Genomic DNA, 23,006 nt, shown 5'->3' on the forward strand with positions numbered 1-23,006 from the left:
CTTAGCCACGCTCCCTTTCAAGCACTGGGCCTTGTGTTTATCTCAGATCCAAATGTAGTCTCATGTCAGCATGTTTTGCAGTGACAGAGTAACTCTGTCTATTCATGATTAGATGGTAAACATCACCTGTTAGGGTATGGCGCACAGACAGCATATGTAATTTGGAGGCTCACAGGTTTTCTGGGCTTGTGAAAAGACCATTTCCTCAGGACTAAGTCATCAATTGATAACACAAAGTAGAAATACTTTTTTTTTTTTGAGACGGAGTCCCCCTCTGCTGCCCAGGCTGGAGGTGCAATGGTGCGATCTCGGCTCACGTTGCAAGCTCTGCCTCCTTCTCATCTAACAGCATTCTCCTGCCTCAGCCTCCTGAGTAGCTGGGACTACAGGTGCCCGCCACCACACCTGGCTAATTTTTTGTATTTTTTTAGTAGAGACAGGGTTTCACCATGTTAGCCAGGATGGTCTCGATCTCCTGACCTCATGACCTGCCCACCTTGGCCTCCCAAAGTTCTGGGATTACAGGCGTGAGTCACCACGTCTGGCCTATTTTCTTCTTCTTTTTTTTTTTTTTTTTGAGACGGAGTCTCGCTCTGTCACCCAGGCTGGAGTACAGTGGCCGGATCTCAGCTCACTACAAGCTCCGCCTCCTGGGTTTACACCATTCTCCTACCTCAGCCTCCCGAATAGCTGGGACTACAGGCACCCGCCAGCTCGCCCGGCTAATTTTTTTGTATTTTTTAGTAGAGACAGGGTTTCACCGTGTTAGCCAGGATTGATTTTCTTCTTAATATAATTTTTTCTTTTCTTTTTTTTTTTTTGAAACAGAGTTTTGGTTTATTGTGCAGGCTGGAGTGCGGTGGCATGATCATGGCAGCCTCGATCTCCTGGGCTTAGATGATCTTCCTGCCTCAGTCTGATGAGTAGCTGCGACCACAGGTATGTACCACCATGCCAGGCTAATTTTAAATTATTTGTAGACGGCCAGGCACGGTGGTTCACGCCTGTAATCCAAGCATTTTTGGAGGCCGAGACAGGCGGATTGCCTGAGGCCGGGAGTTCTGGCCAACATGGCAAAACCCTATCTCTACTAAAAATACAAAAACTAGCTGGGCATGGTGGCACACACCTGTCCCCGCAGCTGCTCGGGAGCCTCAGGCAGGAGAAATGCTTGAACCTAGGAGGCAGAGTCTCAAAATTTTGAGAGTGAGGCTCAAAAAATAAATAAACAGGCCAGACACGGTGTCATACACCTGTAATATCAGCTATTCGGGAAGGTGAGGCAGAAGAATCGCTTGAACCTGGGAGGCGGAGGTTGAACTGCAGCCAAGATTGCACCACTGCACTCCAGCCTGGGCAACAGAGTGATACTCCGTCTCAAAAAAACAAAACAAAACAAAACAAGAACAAGCTCCAGGGAATCTTGTTAATGAATGTGCCAATGTGTTGAGGCAAAGAACATGTATGCAGAACTACTAGTTTTATGTCCTCCCAGTGACTGGTATCAAAGTTCTTCATTAGGGAACTTGTGGGCAAATTAGAGGGAGGTAAAGGAGTTTTCTTGATTACCTCCCAGAATTCCTGCGTCTGTTGCAGCACATGACGGGTTCTGACACGACTTTGAAAGCTTCAGCAATGTTAAGGCCATTCATTGCTCCTGCAAGACGGTGTTGAGTTTGTTGATCTCTGGATCAGTGGTTTGCCTAACTTTAAGTTTCATTTTTTGAGGCTGCGTACAGTGGCTCATGCCTGTAATCCCAGCACTTTGGGAGGTGGAGGCGGGTGGGTCACCTGAGGTAAGGGGAGGCTGAGGCAGGAGAATTGCTTGAACCCGGGAGGTGGAGGTTGCAGTGAGCTAAGACTGTGCCATTGCACTCCAGACCGGGCAACAAGAGCAAAACTCCATCTCAAAAAAAAAAAAAAAAAAGAAAAAAAAGTTTAATTTTTTATTTTTTGGATCCAATTCACTTGAATTAAATCTTTTTTTTTTTTTTTTTTTAAAGACCGAGTCTCGTTCTGTCGCCCAGGCTGGAGTGCAGTGGCACAATCTCGGCTCACTGCAGCCTTCGCCTCCTGGGTTCAGGCGATCCTCCTCCCTCAGTCTCCCAAGTAGCTGGTAGTACAGGTGCATACCACTGTGCCTGGCTAATTTTTTTTTTTGAGATGGAGTCTCATTCTGTTGCCCACGTTGGAGTGCAGTGGCGCCATCTCGGCTCACTGCAAGCTCTGCCTCCCGGGTTCACGCCATTCTCCCGCCTCAGCCTCCCGAGTAGCTGGGACTACAGGCTCCTGCCACCATGCCCGGCTAATTTTGTTTTTTGTATTTTTAGTAGAGATGAGGTTTCACCGTGTTTGCCAGGATGGTCTCAATCTCCTGACCTTGTGATCCACCCGCCTCGGCCTCCCAAAGTGCTGGGATTATAGGCGTGAGCCACCAAGCCTGACCTAATTTTTGTATTTTTAGTAGAGATGAGGTTTCACCATGTTGGCCAGGCTGGTCTTGAACTCCTGACCTCAAGTGATCCACTTGCCTCGACCTCCCAAAGTGCTGGGATTGCAGGTGTGAGCCACTGCACCCGGCCTTTATTTCAATCTTTAATATTTTACTTAAATACTTTAATCAGTAACTTGCTAGTCTCCATGGTATTCAAGTGAGAAGGAACATCTCCCCAACGCCAGTTCTCAAAACTCTAGAACACGGATGCAAAGGCATAGCCATTTCTTTTCTGAGCATAAAGTTCTTCAATAGAGCAGAAGACAATGCTTGGTGTGGTTACCACCAGTAGCACGGATTCCACAGATTAGCTGTATGTCAGTCAGCCAGAGAATGCTGAGAGGTACTCGAGATGTCCTTTGCACACTGGCATTTTAGAAGAGATCTTGATCTTGTTACATTTTCCTCAAACCCTTCAGGGTGTGATTAACCTGCAGGCTATTGACTCCAGTTGCTGAAGTTTCCTGACAGCACCCCAGGGCACTTGACTGATTGGAGATCGTCTCCACAATGAATTCCGCACATTCTCCTTTAAAATACGTTGTATTAGAGTTCTCTTAGAGGGGAAGAACTAATAGTTTTTATATATGAGAGTTTATGAAGTATTAACTTACATGATCACAAGGTCCCACAATAGGCTGTCTGCAAGCTGAGGAGCAAGGAGAGCCAGTCAGGAGCAAGGAGAGCCAGTCCGAGTCCCAAAACTGAAAAACTTGGAGTCTGATGTTTGAGGGCAGGAAGCATCCAGCTTGGCAGAAAGATGTAGGCTGGGATGCTAGGCCCATGTCTCCTTTTCACGTTTTTGTGCCTGCTTTATATTCGCTGGCAGCTGATTAAACTGTGCCCACCAGATCAAGGGTGGGTCTGCCTTCCCCAGCCCACTGACTCAAATGTTAATCTCTTTTGGCAACACCCTCACAGACACACCCAGGATCAATACTTTGTATCCTTCAATTAAGTTGACTCTCAGTATTAACTATCATACGCCTTCTAAGCATTTTTTTTCCCGAAAGTTGTACAAGTAAGCCAAAACTCAAGGATCATCAAACAGACTGTAACAAATTGGGCATATGAGATCTTTCAGCCCCTCCATCACATACTTTGTCCCCTGCCAACAGATGTATTCAGCAGGGTTACCATCTCCCAGGCAAAGCAATCACATTTATCTCCAGATCTAGACATAAGAATTGTGGTGTCTCTCCTTTCAGTCCCTATATATGTAACTCTATGTAACATACACAAGTGTGTAGATACAGGTATATTAATATATAGGTTTATGTTTCAATTTTAGTTTTTAAAACTGATTTAACATTATATTGTGAAAGTCCTCCATGGGCTACTCTTGAAGCAAGGAAAAGAGGGAAACATAAGACCCCAAATTTCATAATGTTGCGCTTTCCTTAGGGAACTAGACTATTGTCTGGCTGAATCTGTATCTATACTAATCTGGCATTGTCAGTTGCATGTAGAGTTGCCTGAGTTTGACCAGTTCTTTTTTTTTTTTTTTTTTTTTTGAGATGGAGTCTCGCTCTGTCGCCCAGGGTGGAGTGCAGTGATGTGATCTGGGCTCACTGCAAGCTCCGCCTTCCGGGTTCACGCCATTCTCCTGCCTCAGCCTCCTGAGTAGCTGGGACTACAGGCGCCTGCCACCATGCCTGGCTAATATTTTTGTATTTTTTTAGTAGAGACGGGGTTTCACTGTGTTAGTCAGGATGGTTTTGATCTGACCTCGTGATGCGCCTGCCTCGGCCTCCCAAAGTTCTAGGATTACAGGCATGAGCCACCGCCCCCAGCCGAGTTTGACCAGTTCTAACTCTCTGCACCATAATTGTTTTTTGTTTGTTTTTAGGCACAGTCACACTCTGTCACCTAGACTGGAGTGCAGTAGTGTGATCTCGGCTCACTGCAACCTCCGCCTTCCGGGCTCAAGTGATCCTCGCACCTCAGCCTCCCAAGTAGCTAGAACCACGGGTGCATGCCACCACGCCCTGCCAATTTTTGTAAAGACGGGGTTTTGTCATGTTGCCCAGGTTGGTCTCAAACTTCTGAGTTCAAGCGATCTGCCCACCTTGGCCTCCCAAAGAATTGGGATTATAGACCAAAGCCACCGTGCCTGGTGTGTCTGTGCCATAATTGTATATGAGGGTATTCCTAGTGTTACTTGTTTGGAATTGTAGGATTATTTGGGGAATTCTTTTTTCTCTTAAGGGATAACCAAAAAATATTTCCTTTTATTAGTCTTTTTAAAAAGTGAAAAAGAAATGCTTTATTATGGCAATGGTATAAAAACTAAGCTTTAACTAAAAACAAAACAAAACTTAAAAACTGAGTTTGTTTAGAATTAAAGGGTTTTTTGTTTATTTATTTATTTATTTTTTATTGACAAGTCTTGTTCTGTTTCCCAGGCTGGAGTGCAGTGGCATGATCTCGAGTCACTGCAGCTTCCACCTCCTGGGTTCAAGTGATCCTCTCACCTCAGCCTCCGAAGTAGCTGGGACTACAGACACACCACTACACTGGACTAATTTTTTGTAATTTTTGTAGAGATGGGGTTTTGCCATGTTGCCCAGGCTGGTCTTGAACTCCTGGGCTCAAGTGATCCACCCACCTCAGCCTCCCAAAGTTCTGGGATTATAGGTGTGAGCCACTGCACCTGGCCCTACTTGTTCTTCGTCTAAAACAAATTCATCATAACTGTATGAATCTTGCCTTTCTTTCTTTCTTGGTGATGGTTTGCTGCAGGTGTCTAATGAGCTGTGTGCCAAATACAGCCAAGAATATAATCAATGAGATTGGAATTGTCAGCTCTCAAGTAGTACTATTTCTGGAGACACATATTTTTTCTTCTCTTTTTTGTTTTTCTTTCTTTTTTTTTTTTTTTGGAGACGAAGTCTCACTCTGTTGCCCAGGCTGGAGTGCAATGGCATAATCTCATCTCACTGCAACCTCTGCCCTCTGGGTTCAAGCAATTCTCCTGCCTCAGCCTCCAGAGTAGGTGAGATTATAGGCACTCGCTACCACGCCCGGCTAATTTTTTTGTATTTTTATTAGAGATGGGGTTTTACCATGTTGGCTATGCTGGTCTCAAACTCCTGACCTCAGGTGATCTACCTGCCTTGGCCTCCCAAAGTGCTAGGATTACAAGTATAAGCCACCACCCCAGTGACACATATTTTTTCTAAATGAAGAAGTCTGGGAAAAGCTGAGTAACTTAGAACACATAATTTGGTGCAGACGGAAAGATGTATAGAAATAAGTTTTGCGGGGGGAGGGATTGCATTGGGAGTTATACCTGATGTAAATGACGAGTTGATGGGTGCTGACGAGTTGATGGGTGCAGCACACCAACACGGCACAAGTATACATATGTAACAAACCTGCATGTTATGCACATGTACCCTAGAACTTAAAGTATAATTAAAAAAAAAAAATGAAAAAAAAAAAAAAGAAATAAGTTTTGTAATGGAGGCAAAGCAACTTGCATAAAGGTCTCAGGCTAGGGAATTGAACTTTATAAAAAAGCTAATGCCGCCAGGCATGGTGGCTCATGCCTGTAATGCCAGCACTTTGGGATGCTGAGGTGGGAGGATCACTTAAGGTCAGGAGTTCAAGACCAGCATGGCCAACATGATGAAACCCCATCTCTATTAAAAATACAAAAAATTAGATGGACGTGGTGGCGGGCACCCGTAATCCCAGCTACTCAGGAGGCTAAGACAGTAAAATCACTTAAACCCGGGAGGCACAGGTTGCAGTGAGCCAAGATCACACCATTGCACTCCAGCCTGGATGACAGAGTAAGACTCTCTCTCTCTCAAAAAAAAGTGAAAGTCAAGAAAACTGAGCTGATTTCTTTTTAAAGAAAGTACACATTGGCCGGGCATGGTGGCTCACGCCTGTAATCCCAGCATTTTGGGAGCCTGAGGCGGGTGGATTACGAGGTCAAGAGATCAAGACCACCCAGGCTAACATGGTGAAACCCCATCTCTACTAAAACTACAAAAATTTACCGGGCATGGTAGTGCATGCCTGTAATCCTAGCTACTTAGGAGACTGAGGCAGGAGAATCGCTTGAACCTGGGAGGTGGAGGTTGCAGTGAGCTGAAATCATACCGCTGTACTCCAACCTGGAGGACAGAGCAAGACTCCATCTCAGGGAAAAAAGAAAAAAGAAAAAAAGTAAAGTACACAGTTTCCTAAATATAACTGGCTTAATAATATAAAGGAAGCTAATGAAATTTAGAAGTTTCATTGTTCAAACATCTGACATCATGACCACATTTACGTAATTCAAAACTGACATTCAGTGGAACACAGAGATCTGGCCACAGCAGTTGCTTCAGGCTGGTGGACATTTTTTGTCATTCGGGGTGTCCATTCTGATTGGCTAGTGCCATGTTGTACTGGTTCTTGAACATGTTGACTGTCACCCTTGACATAATTCAAATACTTATCACAGAATCAGAACTGTTGATTCAAAGTTTGGATTTTTTTTTTTTTTTTTTGAGACAGAGTCTGGCGCTGCAGCCCAGGCTGGAGTGCAGTGGTGTGATCTCAGCTCACTGCTGTATTTTTAGTAGAGACAGGGTCTCACCATGTTGCCCAGACTGGTCTTGAAATCCTGGCCTCAGGTGATCCACCCACCTTGGCCTCTCAAAGTGCTGGTATTACAGGCATGAGCCACCATGCCCGGCCTTTTCTTATATTCACTTTTTTCCTCATATTATGCTTGGTTTGAAGTTCTCTAACTCCAGAATAGGGCTCTCTTATACATTCACAAGCCAGGCCCCTTTTTGTTGCTAAATTATACATCATCTAAAAAAATTATACAGTAGTCCCTGCTTATCCGTGGGGAACACCACCAAGACCCCCATTGGATGCCTGAAACTACAGATCATACCGAACCTGAATAAGTTTCTGTACATGTTTATCACCCCCAAATTTAAGGCTTTTTCCATCGTAACTAAGCATTTATCACTCTCTACGGCCAAAAGTTTTGCAGTTTGTTTGAGCTGCGACAGCCAAACTAGCATGAATTTCTTTTTCCTTCTTCACAATTTCACAGATAGAAGATTCATTCTTGGCTGCGCACGGTGGCTGACACCTGTAACCCTAGCATTTTGGGAGGCCAGGCAGGTGGATTACTTGAGCCCAGGAGTTAGAGACCAGCCTGGGCAACATGGTGAAACCTAAACCCTGTCTCTACCAAAAAATAATTTTTTAAAAAATTAGCCAGCTGTGGTGGCACGTGCCTGTAGTCTCAGCTACTCGGGAGGCTGAGGTGGGAGGATACCTTAAGACTGGGAGGTAGAGGTTGCAGAAAGCCAAGATCCTGCCACTGAACTTCAGCCTGGGTGACAGTGAGACCCTGTCTCAAAAAAAAGAAAAAAAAAAAAAAAAAGAAGAAGAAGATTCATACTACCCATAGATCTTTGCTCTTTGCAACCTTACCATTTTTTTCTTTCCTTACACCTATTTTTTTTTTCTTTTTTTTTTGAGACAGTTTTGCTCTTGTCGCCCAGGCTGGAGTGCAATGTCATGATCTCGGCTCACTGCAACCTCCACCTCCCAGGTTCAAGCAATTCTCCTGCCTCAGCCTCCCGAGTAGCTGGGATTACAGCATGTGCCACCACACCCAGCTAATTTTTGTAATTTTAGTAGAGATGAGATTTCACCATATGGGCCAGGATGGTCTTGATCCCCTGACCTTGTGATCCGCCCTCCTCGGCCTCCCAAAGTGCTGGGATTACAGGCGTGAACCACCATGTCTGGCCCATGGTGAGTACTTTTAAGATGGGAAAATTGACTTAAAGCTGAGGTTTTTATTGTGCACTGAAAGACTTTTTTTCTACTTAGTGATGTGGCTTCTAGAGTAGTTCTGGAGGAATTGTAAAGCAGGTAAAATTTGTACTTTTTCTCTGCCCACATACTATTCCTAACAGACCCTTATAACTGGTTAACAATAGAGTAGAAAACAAAAAAACGAAAGTACCCAAAAGTGTTATATCCAGAAGGGTGTGAAACATTTTTAGTTATTTTCTCCCTGGTCCTCTACTAAAAATAGAAAAAAAAAAAAATTAGCGGGGCATGGTGGCGCATGCCTGTAATCCCAGCTACTTGGGAGGCTGAGGTAGGAGAATCGCTTGAACCTGGGAGGCAGAGGTTGTGGTGAGCTGAGATCACACCATTGCACTCCAGCCTGGGCAACAGGAGTGAAACTCCTTCTAAAAAAAAAAGAAAAAAAAGAAAGAAGAGTATGAGTTCAGGAGTGAAACGATCCATATTCAAATCCTTGCTCCACCATATATTAACCGTGAGACCTCAGGCAAGTGTCAACAACTCAGTTTTCCGGGTTGGGGATAATGGTATTTCCTAACTCATAAGTTTGTTGAGATGACTCAATTAGCTAATACACATAAAGAATTTAAATGCAATGTCTGGAACGTAACAAATGTAATCAAATTTTGCTTTTGCTTTTTGTCATTGTCATCATTATCATGGGAGGTGAATTAAGCCTCCAGAAGGTGGCCATGAACTGTCTTAGGACAAGAGAGATTTTCCCCTAATGCATCTCAAATCGTTTCATGTAGGGAGCTACTTGTTTTAGTGATTGATTAAGCTGTCTCTGGAGACTTCTTTATAAAGGATGGCTTCATACTTGGGTGCCAAACTTCTGCTAAGTGCAGGCATGAAGCAAAAAGTCTGTTCCATCTCCTGTGTTCCCACTGCTCTGCTTTCAGATTGCTGGATGTATCGTGTTGGATTCCAGAGAAGGGGCACATTTATCTTTGCTGATGATGGTTTCCTGATAGGGATTCTTTTTTTTTTTTTTTTTTGAGACAGAGTCTTGCTCTGTCTTACTCCCAGGCTGGAGTGCAGTGGCGTGATCTCAGCTCACTGCAAGCTCTGCCTCTCGGGTTCACGCTATTCTCCTGCCTCAGTCTCCTGAGTAGCTGGGACTACAGGTGCCCGCCACCATGCCTGGCTAATTTTTTTCTGTATTTTTAGTAGAGACTGGGTTTCACCGTGTTAGCCAGGATGGTCTCGATCTCCTGACCTCGTGATCCGGCCTCCCTAAGTGCTGGGATTACAGGTGTGAGCCACCACGCCTGGCCCCTGATATGGACTCTTTACTCTTGTTCTCTTCCAAAGAGTTACATAGCTTATTGAAAAATGACACATTGTATACATTTAAACAATACAGAAAGGGACTTTAAAGAAGTAAAAGACATATGAAATATCACTAGAGATGTGCTCAACGGCTTAGTCTTTGGACCTCTTCCCAACTCTTTAGCTGACTTCATCCAACCTCATGTTTTACAATACCTTCTTTATGGTGGGGGCTTCCACATGTATAGCATTACCTAAGGCTTCTCAGTTTATATGAGCTCCAGGTTCATGTATCCTCCTGCCTTCTTGACATCTTCACTTGAGTGTTTTGTAGACATCTCCAACTTAACATGCCCCAGAGTGCTCTCACCCCTTCGAAAATATCTACTCATTCTACCATTAATGGTAATTCTATGCTAGGACAAAAATACTGATACCTTCCTTGACTCTTCCTTTTCTCTCAGACCCTAACCACCTAGGCTGGAGTGCAGTGGTGCAATCTTGGCTCACTGCAACCTTTGCCTCCTGGGTTCAAGTGATTCTCGTGCCTCAGCCTCCCAAGTAGCAGGGATTACAGGCACACACCACCACGCCCAGCTGATTTTTAAATTTTTAGTAAAGACAGGGTTTCACCATGTTGGCCAGGCGGTCTTCAACTCCTGACTTCAAGTGATCCACCTGTCTCGGCCTCCCAAAGTGCTGGGGTTACAGGCGTGAGCCACTGCACCTGGCCTCCAGTGCGTTTTTATTTTTATTTTTTTGCTTTGAGATAGATTCTCGCTCTGTCACCCACGCTGGAGTACAGTGGCTCAATTTCAGCTCACTGCAACCTCTGCCTCCCGGGTTCAAGCAATTCTCTGGCCTCAGCCTCCTGAGTAGCTAGGATTACAGGTGCCTGCCATCACACCCAGCTCATTTTTTATATTTTTGGTAGAGATGGGGGTTTCACTATGTTGTCCAGGCTGGTCTCGAACTCCTGACCTTAAGTGATCTACCCACCTCCACCTCCCAAAGTGCTGGCATTAGAGACGTGAGCCACCACGCTTGGCCAAATTTCACTTTGAATCACAGGCAGTCTTTCCCACAACTCATACCTTCCCTCCCCATCACTCTGACATCATTCCCCCCAACCTTCCTCCTTGCTTACTCTGCCTTAGCCACACTGGCCACTTTATGCTTCTTCAAATGCCCGAGAAGAGTCCAGCCTCAGGGCCTTTGTATCTCCTTCCGGTATTCTGTGTTCTCTAGATATCTGCCTGGTTCCTCCCTTACTTCCTGGAAGTCTATACTTAAATGTTCTCTTCTCTGTGAGGCCCTTCCTGGCTATATTCTCTAAAATGTCAACCTCCTCCCTCTTCTCTGCTATTTTTTTTCCCTCTGTAGCATTTATCTCTGTCTCACATCCTGCATAGTGATGGTGTTTATTATTTGTCTCCCCCACTAGAATGTCAGTTCCATGAGGGAAGGGACTTTTATCACGGTTGCATCCCCAGCCCTGTTCCTGTCTGTTCATTTTGTCAAATGAAGGAATAAATCTGGAGTTTACCACTGCTAAAGTTTAATAAACTTTCTTGTAGACCTGTCTATGCGTATTTACATTTAGCACTTAACGGTCTGTGTGCTAGTGTCTAACCTCATAGGTACTCAAAACATAGGCATAGAAAGAGAGAGAAGGAAGAAGCCTGTGGACTGGAAGGCCCAAAGTTTGCTTTTAACTCTCATTGACTAAACTATAAGCTTCATGAGGGCAGGAACCATGTCTCTTTGCTCACCATTTCTTCCCCGGTGATTCCAGGAATGTTTGGCATGTAGTAAGCATGCAGTAAACCAATGTATAAAAGATTCAGAACCTGGCTGGGCACGGTGGCTCACACCTGTAATCCCAGCACTTTGGGAGGCCAAGGTGGGCAGATCACCTGAGATCAGGAGTTCGAGACCAGCCTGACTCCAACATGGAGAAACCCCGTCTCTATTAAAAATACAAAATTAGCCAGGCGTGGTGGTGCATGCCTGTAATCCCAGCTACTTGAGAGACTGAGGCAGGAGAATTGCTTGAACCCAGGAGGTGGAGGTTGTGGTGAGCCCAGATCGCGCCATTGCACTCCAGCCTGGGCAACAAGAGCAAAAAAAAAAAAAAAAAAAAAAGAAAGAAAGAAGGAAAGAAAAAAAAAAAACATTGAGAACCTAGTGGAATTCTTACCCTCTTGTAAGGCTGAAGCCCCAGCAGACCTGGTCAGTATTGGATTTACCAATGATGCCAAGAAAGATGACCTCGGCAGAGGAGGTGGTACTGTAGTAAGAACTGGTGATCGGCCGGGCGCGGTGGCTCAAGCCTGTAATCCCAGCACTTTGGGAGGCCGAGGCGGGTGGATCACAAGGTCAGGAGATCGAGACTATCCTGGCTAACATGGTGAAACCCCGTCTCTACTAAAAATACAAAAAACTAGCCGGGCGTGGTGGCGGGCGCCTGTAGTCCCAGCTACTCGGAGGCTGAGGCGGGAGAATGGCGTGAACCCGGGAGGCGGAGCTTGCAGTGAGCCGAGATCACGCCACTGCACTCCAGCCTGGGAGACACAGCGAGACTCCGTCTCAAAAAAAAAAAAAAAAACAAAAAAAAACTGGTGATCAACTCAGTGTCTCAACAATGTTTGCACCAGGACCCTTACATGTCATCTCCAGCCCTTTGTTGCTCTGTCCTTCCTCCTAAAAGACAGAGCAGTATGCATAAGGAAACAAAATCTGGAAGGAGACTACGGGTAGTGACAAAATACATTTTTTTTTTGAGATTGAGTCTTGCTCTGTCACCCAGGCTGGAGTGCAGTGGTGTGATCTCGGCTCACTACAACCTCTGCCTCCTGGGTTCAAGTGATCCTCCCACCTTAGCCTCCTAAGTAGCTAGGATTGCAGGTGCACTCCACCACACCCAGCTGATTTTTGTATTTTTTGTAACGATGGGGTTTCATCATGTTGGTCAGGTTGGTCTTGAACTTCTGACCTCAAGTGATCTGTCCGCCTCAGCCTCCCAAAGTTCTGGGATTACAGGAATGAGCCACTGCACCCAGCTACATTTTTTTTTTTTTTTTTGAGACAGGGTCTTACTCTGTTGCCCAGGCTGGAGTTCTATTGCATGTTCTTGGCTCACTCAAAGGCATGTTCTAACCTCTGCCTTTCAGACTTAGGCAATCCTCTCATCTCAGTCTCCTGAGTAACTTGGACCACAGGTGCATACCGCCATGCCCAGCTAATTTAAAAATTTTTTGTAGAGATAAGGTCTCATTATGTTTCCCAGGCTGGTCTCTGAACTCTTGAGCTCAAGTGATCCTCCCTCCTTGGCCTCTCAAAGTGCTGGGATTACAAGTGTGAGCCACTGCATTCAGCCCAAAATACATTTCTTTCTTTTTTTTTTTTTTTGAGACGGAGTCTCACTCTGTCACACAGGCTGGAGTGCAGCGGCGCGATCTCTGCTCACTGCAATCTCTACCTTCTGGGTTCAAGCAATTGTCCTGCCTCAGCCTCCCAAGCAGCTGAGACTACAGGCACGCCCAGCTAATTTTTGTATTTTAGTAGAGAGACAGGGTTTCACCATATTGGTCAGGCTGGTCTTGAACTCCTGATGTCAGGTGATCTGCCCCCCTTGGCCTCCTGAAGTGCTGGGATTACAGGCATGAGACACTGCACCCGGTCTGATCTTTGTAATGTTTTTAAGGATGGAGGGATATTTGCAATCATTTAGTTGATATGCGATGTATTTTTACGCTTAAATCATAAGAAAAGAAGGCTATAGTCTCTCTGCAACCTCTAAACAATAAAACAGTACAGACTGCAGAGAACATTTTTATGAACTGGACAAATTTGAAAGTCTTAATGTACAGTGATTTAGACTCATGTTTTAGATTAGATATATTCAATTCATGTAATATGGAGAACAATTTACTTTTATGTTGAAAATAGTATTAAGTCTGGGCGCAGTGGATCATGCCTGTAATCCCAGCACTTTGGGAGGCGGAGGCGGGCAGATCACCTGAGGTCAGGAGTTCAAGACCAGCCTGGTCAACATAGTGGAACCCATCGCTCCTAAAAATACAAAATTAGTCAGGCATGGTGGCACATACCTGTAATCCCAGTTACTCAGGAGGCTGAGGCAGGAGAATCATTTGAACCCAGGAAGTGGAGGTTGCATTGAGCTGAGATTGCATCATTGCACTCCAGCCTGGGCAACAAGAGCAAAATTGTCTCAAAAAAAAAAAAAAGAAAAAGAAAAGAAAAAAAGAAAGAAAATAGTATTAAAAACTTTGGGTGGGTATGGTGGCTCATACCTATAATCTCAGCACTTTGGGATGCCAAGGCAAGAGAATCATTTGAGCCCAGGAGTTTGAGACCAGCCTGGGCAACATGGAAAAACTTCATTTCTATAAAATATAAAAACAAACAAGCTGGGCATGATGGTGTGTGCCTGTGGTCCCACCTACTGTGGTGTCTGAGGTGGGAGGATCCCTTGGACCCAAGGGGTCAAAGTTGTGGTGAGCCATGATCGCGTCACTGCACTCCAGCCTTGGTGACAGAGCAAGACTTTATCTCAATAAAAAAGAAAACCTCACAAAATTTGTATACATAAATCTGAAGAGGTCAAATAAATAAAAACTAAAGAGCTGTAGGCACTAATTTTCTTTACTTTTTATTCCTTCAGCATAAATATAACTTCTTTGATTATTTTGCTAGGCTTTTTTTTTTTGGTTTTTACTTCAAAATTTTCCTCATTGCTTGCTAGACATTTCTGAGCCTGAAGCTCTTTTTCTGAGACTTTATATTTCATACATAATCTAAGTCTGATTTTCTTGTTGAAATTATTTGTCTCAACCACACCTTGTATATTGCTCAGCTTCTAGTCTTCAAATTTGAGTCCTCTGATTTAAAAATAAAACAAAGAAAACCTTATTATGGAAAATTTTAGATACTGCATTTACAAAATTAGAGAGAATTACATATGAACTCCCATGTACCTATCATTCAGTTTCAATAGTTATCAATATTCTGCTGCTCGGAGAATGGCGTAAACCCGGGAGGCGGAGCTTGCAGTGAGCTGAGATCCGGCCACTGCACTCCAGCCTGGGCGACAGAGCGAGACTCCGTCTTCCAAAAAAAAAAAAAAAAAAAATATTCTGCTGCTCTTACTTCATCTATCTCTTCTTAACTTTTCTGGGGGAGAAAGCAGAGGAAGAATTTAAGCAAATGTCAGAAATTATATAATTGCAACTGTAAATACTTCATTACATATCTCTAACACATATCCTTTGTTTAACATAAAACAATGTCATTATTCTCATTACAATGAAAAGAAGTCCTGGCCAGGCACAGTGGCTCACACCTGTAATCCCAACACCTTGGGAGGCCAAGGCAGATGGATCACGAGATCAGGAGTTCGAGACCAGCCTATCCAACATGGTGAAACCCCGTTTCTATTAAAAATACAAAAATTGGCCGGGCGCGGTGGCTCAAGCCTGTAATCCCAGCACTTTGGGAGGCCGAGACGGGCGGATCACGAGGTCAGGAGATCCAGACCATCCTGGCTAACACGGCGACACCCCGTCTCTACTAAAAAGTACAAAAAACTAGCCGGGCGAGGTGGCGGGCGCCTGTAGTCCCAGCTACTCGGGAGGCTGAGGCAGGAGAATGGCGTGAACCCGGGAGGCGGAGCTTGCAGTGAGCCGAGATCCAGCCACTGCACTCCAGCCTGGGCGACAGAGCAAGACTCCGTCTCAAAAAAAAAAAAAAATACAAAAATTAGCTGGGTGTGGTGGTGCGTGCCTGTAATCCCTGCTACTCAGGAGGCTGGGGCAGGAGAATCGAAGTAGAGGTTTCAGTGAGCCGAGATCATGCCATTGCACTCCAGCCTGGGTGACAAGAGCGAGACTCCGTCTTGAAATAAATAAATAAAATAAAATGTAAATAAAAGAAGTCCTTAATATCATGTAATATTCATCTATATTAAATTTATCCAACTGTCTCAAAAATGAATTATGCAGTTGTTTTGTTGTAATCAAGATACAAAAAGATCCACATATTGTATTTAGTTGCTATGTCTCTGAGGTCTTTTAATCTTCAACACTTCCTTTTTACCCCATTGCTCCTTTTTCCCTCTCTATTTATTTATTGGAGAAAATGTCCTCTGATTTTTTTTTTTTTTTTTTTTTTTTTGAGATGGAGTTTTGGTCTTGTTGCCCAGGCTGGAGTGCAATGGCACGATCTTGGCTCACCGCAACCTCTGCCTCCTGGGTTCAAGCGATTTTCCTGCCTCAGCCTCTTGAGTAGCTGGGATTACAGGCATGTGCCACCACGCCTGGCTAATTTTGTATGTTTAGTAGAGACGGGGTTTCTCCATGTTGGTCAGGCTGGTCTCAAACTCCCGAGTTCAGGTGATCAGCCCGCCTCAGCCTCCCAAAGTGCTAGGATTACAGGCGTGAGCCAACGCGCCCGGCCGCCTCCTCTGATTTTATTAAACAAACATCTTTCACGAACAGCATCTCCAGGCTCAAAGATAAAACATTTCCTGGGTTCTTATATGAGGCTATAGGTGACAGAAGCAACAAGACCTATGGTCACTGTAAGGCTAATTGTTAGAAAGCACTAAAAAACAAAACAAAACAAAACAAAACTTCACCCCAAACAGGGTGGGAGCGGTGGCTCACATCTGTAATCCCAGCACTTTGGGAGGCTGAGGCAGGCGGATCACGAGGACAGGAGATTGAGACCATCCTGGCTAACACGGTGAAACCCCGTCTCTACTAAAAATACAAAAACAAAATTAGCTGGGCGTGGTGGTGGGCGTCTGTGGTCCCAGCTACTCGGGAGGCTGAGGCGGGAGAATGGCGAACCTGGGAGGCTGAGCTTGCAGTGAGCCGAGATCACGCCACTGCACTCCAGAACCTCTGCCTCCTGGGTTCAAGCGATTCTCCTACCTCAGCCTCCCAAGTAGCTGGGATTACAGGTGTGTGCCACAACGCCTGGCTATTTTTTGTATTTTTAGTAGAACCGGGGTTTTGCATGTTGGCCAGGCTGGTCTGAACTCTTGGCCTCAAGTGATCCTCCCACACTGGCTTCTCAAATTGCTGGGATTACAGGTGTGAGCCACCGCACCTGGCCTCATTGAAGATATTTGAGTTGTTATAAGACTATTTATTTTGTCCAGGTACTGTTTCTCACGCATATAATCCCAGCACTTTGGGAAGTCAAGGAGAGATAATTGCTTGAGTCCAGGAGTTCATGACCAGCCTGGGCAACATGGTGAGACCCCATCTCTACAGAATAATTAAAAAACAAAAATAGCTGGGCATGGTGGTGCACACCTGTAGTCCTAGCTACTTAGGAGATTAAGGTGGGAGGATGGCTTGATCCCAGGAGGTTCAGGCTGCAGTGAGCCATGATTATGGCATTGCATTCCAGTCTGGGCAATGAAGTGAGACTCCCTTTCAAGAAAAAAAGAAAAGAAAAATATATATATATATATATATATATACTTCTTTTTTTTTTTTTTTTTTTTGAGATGGAGTCTCGCTCTGTCGCCCAGGCTGGAGTGCAGTGGCCGGATCTCAGCTCACTGCAAGCTCCGCCTCCCGGGTTTACGCCATTCTCCTGCCTCAGCCTCCCAAGTAGCTGGGACTATAGACGCCCACCACCTCGCCCGGCTAGGTTTTTGTATTTTTTAGTAGAGACGGGGTTTCACCATGTTAGCCAGGATGATCTCGATCTCCTGACCTCGTGATCCGCCCATCTTGGCCTCCCAAAGTGCTGGGATTACAGGCTTGAGCCACCGCGTCCAGCCCTATGTATATTTCTTTAGCACTTAGTATGTGCTCAACAAATATTAGTTTCCATTATTTCCTATATTCTAGTGGACTAAATGTTAGTGATTCTGTGAGACTGGAGAGGCCAGAAAAGAAGGCCAAATTATTATTATTTTTTGGTTTCTTGCATAACTAGCTTTTGTTTGTTTTTATTATTATTTTTTTGAGACAGGGTCTTACTCTGTCACCCAGGCTGGAGTGTAGTGGCTCAATCACTGCTCACTGCAGCCTTTATCTCCCCCAGCTCAGGTGATCCTCCCATCTCAGCCTCCTGAGTAGCTGGGACTACAGGCACACATCACCACACCTGGCTAATTTCTTTCTTTCTTTCTGTTTCCCTCCCTCCCTCCCTTCCTTCCTTCTTGTCTCTCTCTCTGTCTCTCTCTGTCTCTGTCTCTCTCTCTCTCTCTCTCTCTTTCTTCTTTTTTCTGAGACGGAATCTCGCTCTGTCTCCCAGGCTGGAATGCAATGACTCGCGATCTCCGCCCACTGCAAGTTCCGCCTCCCGGGTTCACACCATTCTCCTGCCTCGGCCTCCCAAGTAGCTGGGACTACAGCCGCCTGCCACCACGCCCAGCTAATTTTATGTATTTTTTAGTAGAGACGGGGTTTCACCGTGTTAGCCAGGATGGTGTCGATCTCCTGACCTCGTGATCTATCTGCCTCGGCCTCCCAAAGTGCTGGGATTACAAGCATGAGCCACCGCGCCCGGCCCCATTTTTCTTTTCAATATACTTTATTTTTAAGATTCATTTTAGGCTCATACCCAAAAGCCAAATTAATTTTTAGATGTAATTATTGGTTATGCAAAATTTTTAATTCAGAATTCTCTTTTATGTATCCCAGGAGTATACATTCCTCCTTTTGCATATGAGAAGGTGATACCTATAAACCAATGACTCTTTAAAAACTCGATTTGGGGTCAGGCGCGGTGGGTCATGCCTGTAATCCCAGCATTTTGGGAGGCCGAGGCGGGTGGATCACGAGGACAGGAGTTGGAGACCAGCCTGACCAACATGGTGAAACCCCCGTCTCTACTAAAAATACAAAAAAATTAGACAGGTGTGGTGGCGCACACCTGTAATCCCAGCTACTCAGGAGGCTGAGACAGGAGAACAGCTTGAACCCCGGAGGCGGAGGTTGCAGTGAGCCGAAATTGCACCACTGCTCTGCACTCCAGCCTGGCGACAGAGCGAGACTCCATCTCAAAACAAACAAACAAACAAACAAAAAACATCAGTTTCGTCTTGAAAGCTTCATTCTAAGATTTTCTACTCCTCATAAAAGACAAGTTTATTTAAAGAATATGGAGTTAGAGAGATCTTTAGGTCCAGGCCAGGGACCCACTTGCATAGCAAACTGCTTGCCTCTCCTTAGAAGTAAGATACCTCACTCTTGGCACCTACTTGGGTCCTGGACCATCAGCTGGCATGTGTGGACGGCTTGGCGAAGGAGTTTGTTGTTCCCTGAGCTGGGCACTAGGGACTGGCTGCCCCAGTTACTGCAGATGTCTTAACACTTCTTGGACGTCCCAGGCTAATTTTAAAGCAACTGATAGAACTGATTTTGGAAGAACAAGTTTAAAACTATGCAATTAAAGGAAAACAAAAACAATTTACTATAGATTTTTCTAGACAAATGATGGTGCCCATATTTATACATATTTTCGAGATGAGGTCTCACTGTGCTGTCCTAGCTAGTCTCAAACTTCTGGGTTCAAGCGTTTTTCCTGCCTCATCCTCCTGAGTAGCTGGCACTACATGTATGAGCCACTGCTCCTGGCTCAGTGGTGTCCATATTAAGGAAATAAAATTACTTGAGTAGAAGACAACGGATCAGAAATCCTGCTTTGTTTCTAGATGGTGCATTCTCTTCTAGTGACCTTAGTTTTGTCATTCCTCACGGGAGAATGGCACCATTTCCTCAGTTTGCAATTTAAGTTGATTGCAGTCTCATACCTGGTAAAGTTTTTCCCTCCAAAGGTGCCAAAATAATACTGAATAATTTACAAGTCAAGAAAAACTACTCTACGAAAAAGAAAATATTGTGACATAAAGCATCTCAGGTGGCACTCTGGGCTGCCTTTTTTTTTTTTTTCTCTCTAAGATGGAGTCTCACTCTGTTGCCCAGGCTGGAGTGCAGTGATACAGTCTCGGATCACTGCAACCTCCACCTCCCGGGTTCATGTAATTCTCCTGGCTCAGCCTCTGGAGTAGCTGGGATTACTGCTGCCTGCCACCATGCCTGGCTAATTTTTGTATTTTTAGAAGAGACAGGGTTTCACCATGTGGGCCAGGTTGGTCTCGAACTCCTGACCTCAGGTGATCCACCTGCCTTGGCTTCCCAAAGTGCTGGAATTACAGACGTGAGCCACCATGCCTGGCCTAGGGCTGCCTCTTTTGAAAAAAATTTCTGAAACAAAGAAGCAGCTTGGCAGAAGCTAATGTCCCCTGGGCTTTGGTCTTTACTGTTTTACCTATAGCAGAGTTCCTAACGCTCTTGGTAAAAGGTCAAAGAGTGTGTGGAGTTGGCTGCTTGAATTTTAATTTTTACATCCTTTCTGGCTTTTGTCATAGGTGAAAGATGAATTCCTAAACTCTTGTCTCAGGCCAGCATACATTGTGATTAGGGACTGTACTTTAAAAGAATTGTGAAAATGCTTTTTGTGAAAATATTACATAAACAGCAGACAGGCTAATTTCTCTCTGACTTTCAGTCTTATTTATAGATTCGTGTGACTCAAAGGATAACAAAACAGGCCAGTGGAGCCGCCTCTTTGACTCACGTCACTGTATTTCTTACACGGCTGTGCCCCTCTTCACTCTCCTTTCTTGGTTGAGATCTCTGGCACGTGGAGAGGCAGGAAGGGTTCCTTGTGAAAGATGCTGACCGCATTTCTTCAGAGCTTTCCCCATCTGCTCTAAAGGTCATATGGGCTTCAACTGCTGATACTGACCGAAGCATTTAAGAAATTCACTGTTTCGGACGCAGTGGCTCAAGTCTGTAATCCTAGCACTTTGGGAGGCTGAGGCAAGTGGATCACGAGGTCAGGAGTTTGAGATCAGCCTGGCCAACATGATGAAACCCGTCTCTACTAAAAATACAAAAATTAGCTGAGCGCAGTGGCACACCCCTGTAGTCCTAGCTACTCAGGAGGCTGAGGAAGGAGAATTGTTTGAATCCGGGAGGCGGAGGTTGCAGTGAGCCAAGACTGTGCCGCTGCACTCCAGCCTGGCCGACAGAGCGAGACCCTGTCTCAAAAAAAAAAAAAAAAAGAAAGAAACTCACTGCATCCCTAAGCCCAAACAAGACAGTTCCCCTCTAGTACCCCAGATTCCACCAGATACCTTGTATTCCAAAAGCCTTCTTTCACTGCTCTGGCTCCCAGCGACCTCTCCTTTTTCTGCTCCTTCTGAACTAGGACTTCAGCGACCTCTCCGTTTTCTTCTCTTTCTGAACTAGGACTTATCTGCTGAATGATATCACTGGCTTATTTTATATTTGTGGATTTAAAAAAAAATCTTGTTTTCCTCAATGAGATTGTAATTATCTGGAGGGTAGGGGCAGTCTCTTTTGTTAGGTCTATTACAAGATTCTGGTGCACCCAGGACAGCGTGGCGTAGGAGAAATAATCAGGTAGCCTGTTTGAATGATTACTGTATGGGTTAGAAGACGAATCCAGAGTTGGAAGCACTAGATTTGAATCTGGTCTCTACTACATGAAGGTGTGACTGATCATTTAATCTCTCCTCTCCTCTCCTCCTTTCCCCCCTCCCCTCCCCTCCCCTTCTCCTTTTCTTTCTCTCTCTTTTTTTTTTTTTTTTTGAGACGGAGTCTCGCTCTGTCACCCAGGCTGGAGTGCAGTGGCCAGATCTCAGCTCACTGCAAGCTCCACCACCCAGGTTCACGTCATTCTCCTGCCTCAGCCTCCTCAGTAGCTGGGACTACAGGCGCCCGCCACCTCGCCCTGCTAGTTTTTTGTATTTTGTAGTAGAGACGGGGTTTCACCGTGTTAGCCAGGATGGTCTCAATCTCCCGACCTCGTGATCTGCGCGTCTCGGCCTCCCAAAGTGCTGGGATTACAGGCGTGAGCCACCACGCCCAGCCTCTCTTTTTTTTTTATATATATTTTTTGAGACAGAGTTCCGTTCTGTCACTCAGACTGGAGTGCAGTGGTGCAATTATGGCTCACTGCAGTGTTACCTTCTGGTGTCAAAAAATCCTGCCTTAGCCTCCAGAGTAGCTGGGACTACAGGCACATGCCACGATGTCCAACTAATTAAATTTTTTTTCTTTTCTTTTTTTTTTTTTGAGACAAGAGTCTCACTCTATCGCCTAGGATGGAGTGCAGTGGCGCAATCTTGGCTCACTGCAACCTCTGTCTCACGGGTTCAAGCAATTCTTCTACCTCAGCCTCCTGACTAGCTGGGATTACAAGTGCATGCCATCACGCCCGGCTAATGTTTGTATTTTTAGTAGAGACGAGGTTTCACCATGTCAGCCAGGCTGGTCTCAAACTCTTGACCTCAGGTGATCCACCTGCCTTGGCCTCCCAAAGTGCTGGGATTACAAGTGTGAGCCACCGTGCCTGGCCTAATTAAATTTTTTTTCTTTTTCTTTTTTTGTAGAGACAGGGTCTCACTATGTTACCCAGGCTGGTCTCAAACTCCTGGGCTCAAGTGATCCTCCTGCCTTGGCCTCCCATAGTGCTGAGATTACAGGTAGCCTCTGTTTTCTTATCTCTAAATTAAGGATAATAATATTTATCCTAAGTAATCTAATATTTATTGTGTCCTTACTATGTGACAGTCACTTTTCTTTTTTTTGGAGACGGAATCTTGCTCTGCCGCCCAGGCTGGAGTGCAGTGGCCGGATCTCGGCTCATTGCAAGCTCCGCCTCCCAGGTTCACGCCATTCTCCTGCCTCAGCCTCCCGAGTAGCTGGGACTACAGGCGCCCGCCACCTTGCCCGGCTAGGTTTTTGTATTTTTTTTTAAGTAGAGACGGGATTTCACCGTGTTAGCCAGGATGGTCTCGATCTCCTGACCTCGTGATCCGCCCGCCTCGGCCTCCCAAAGTGCTGGGATTACAGGCTTGAGCCACTGCGCCCGGCCGACAGTCACTTTTTTAAGTGCTTTAAGTGTGTCAGCTCATTTAATTATCATGCCACCCCTAAGATGCCAATGCTAGTATAAGCCTCATTTTTCAGATGGGAGCACTGGGTTCAGAAGTGTTCAGAGATGTTAAGTAACTTGTTGCAGGTCACATAGTAAAGAAAGGAAGAGCAGGGTTTTAAGCCCAGGTAGTCTAGCCCCAGTAACTTATACTCTTAACTACTGTGCTATAATGCCTGTGTGGTTTACAAATTCATGGTGTATGAGGAGCAAATGAATGGATGTATATGAAAATACTCTTTTATTTTCTTTTTTTTGAGACAGAGTCTTACTCTGTTGCCCAGGCTGGAGGGCAGTGGTGCGACTCTGGTTCACTGCAACCTCTGCCTCGCGGGTTCAAGTGACTCTCCTGCCTCAGCCTCCCAAGTAGCTGGGATTACAGGTGCAT

At 45.2% G+C, this 23,006-nt stretch overlaps 1 pseudogene; it reads right to left on the minus strand.

Annotated features, from left to right (window-relative positions):
- Positions 1-2,603: 2,603 nt before the first annotated feature.
- On the minus strand, positions 2,604-3,587 carry LOC102141571 (E3 ubiquitin-protein ligase TRIM13-like; annotated as a pseudogene).
- Between the last annotated feature and the right edge of the window lie 19,419 nt (positions 3,588-23,006).

The sequence above is a fragment of the Macaca fascicularis genome, chromosome 20 (genome assembly GCF_037993035.2).
Source record: "Macaca fascicularis isolate 582-1 chromosome 20, T2T-MFA8v1.1".
Classification (NCBI taxonomy): Eukaryota; Metazoa; Chordata; class Mammalia; order Primates; family Cercopithecidae; genus Macaca; species Macaca fascicularis.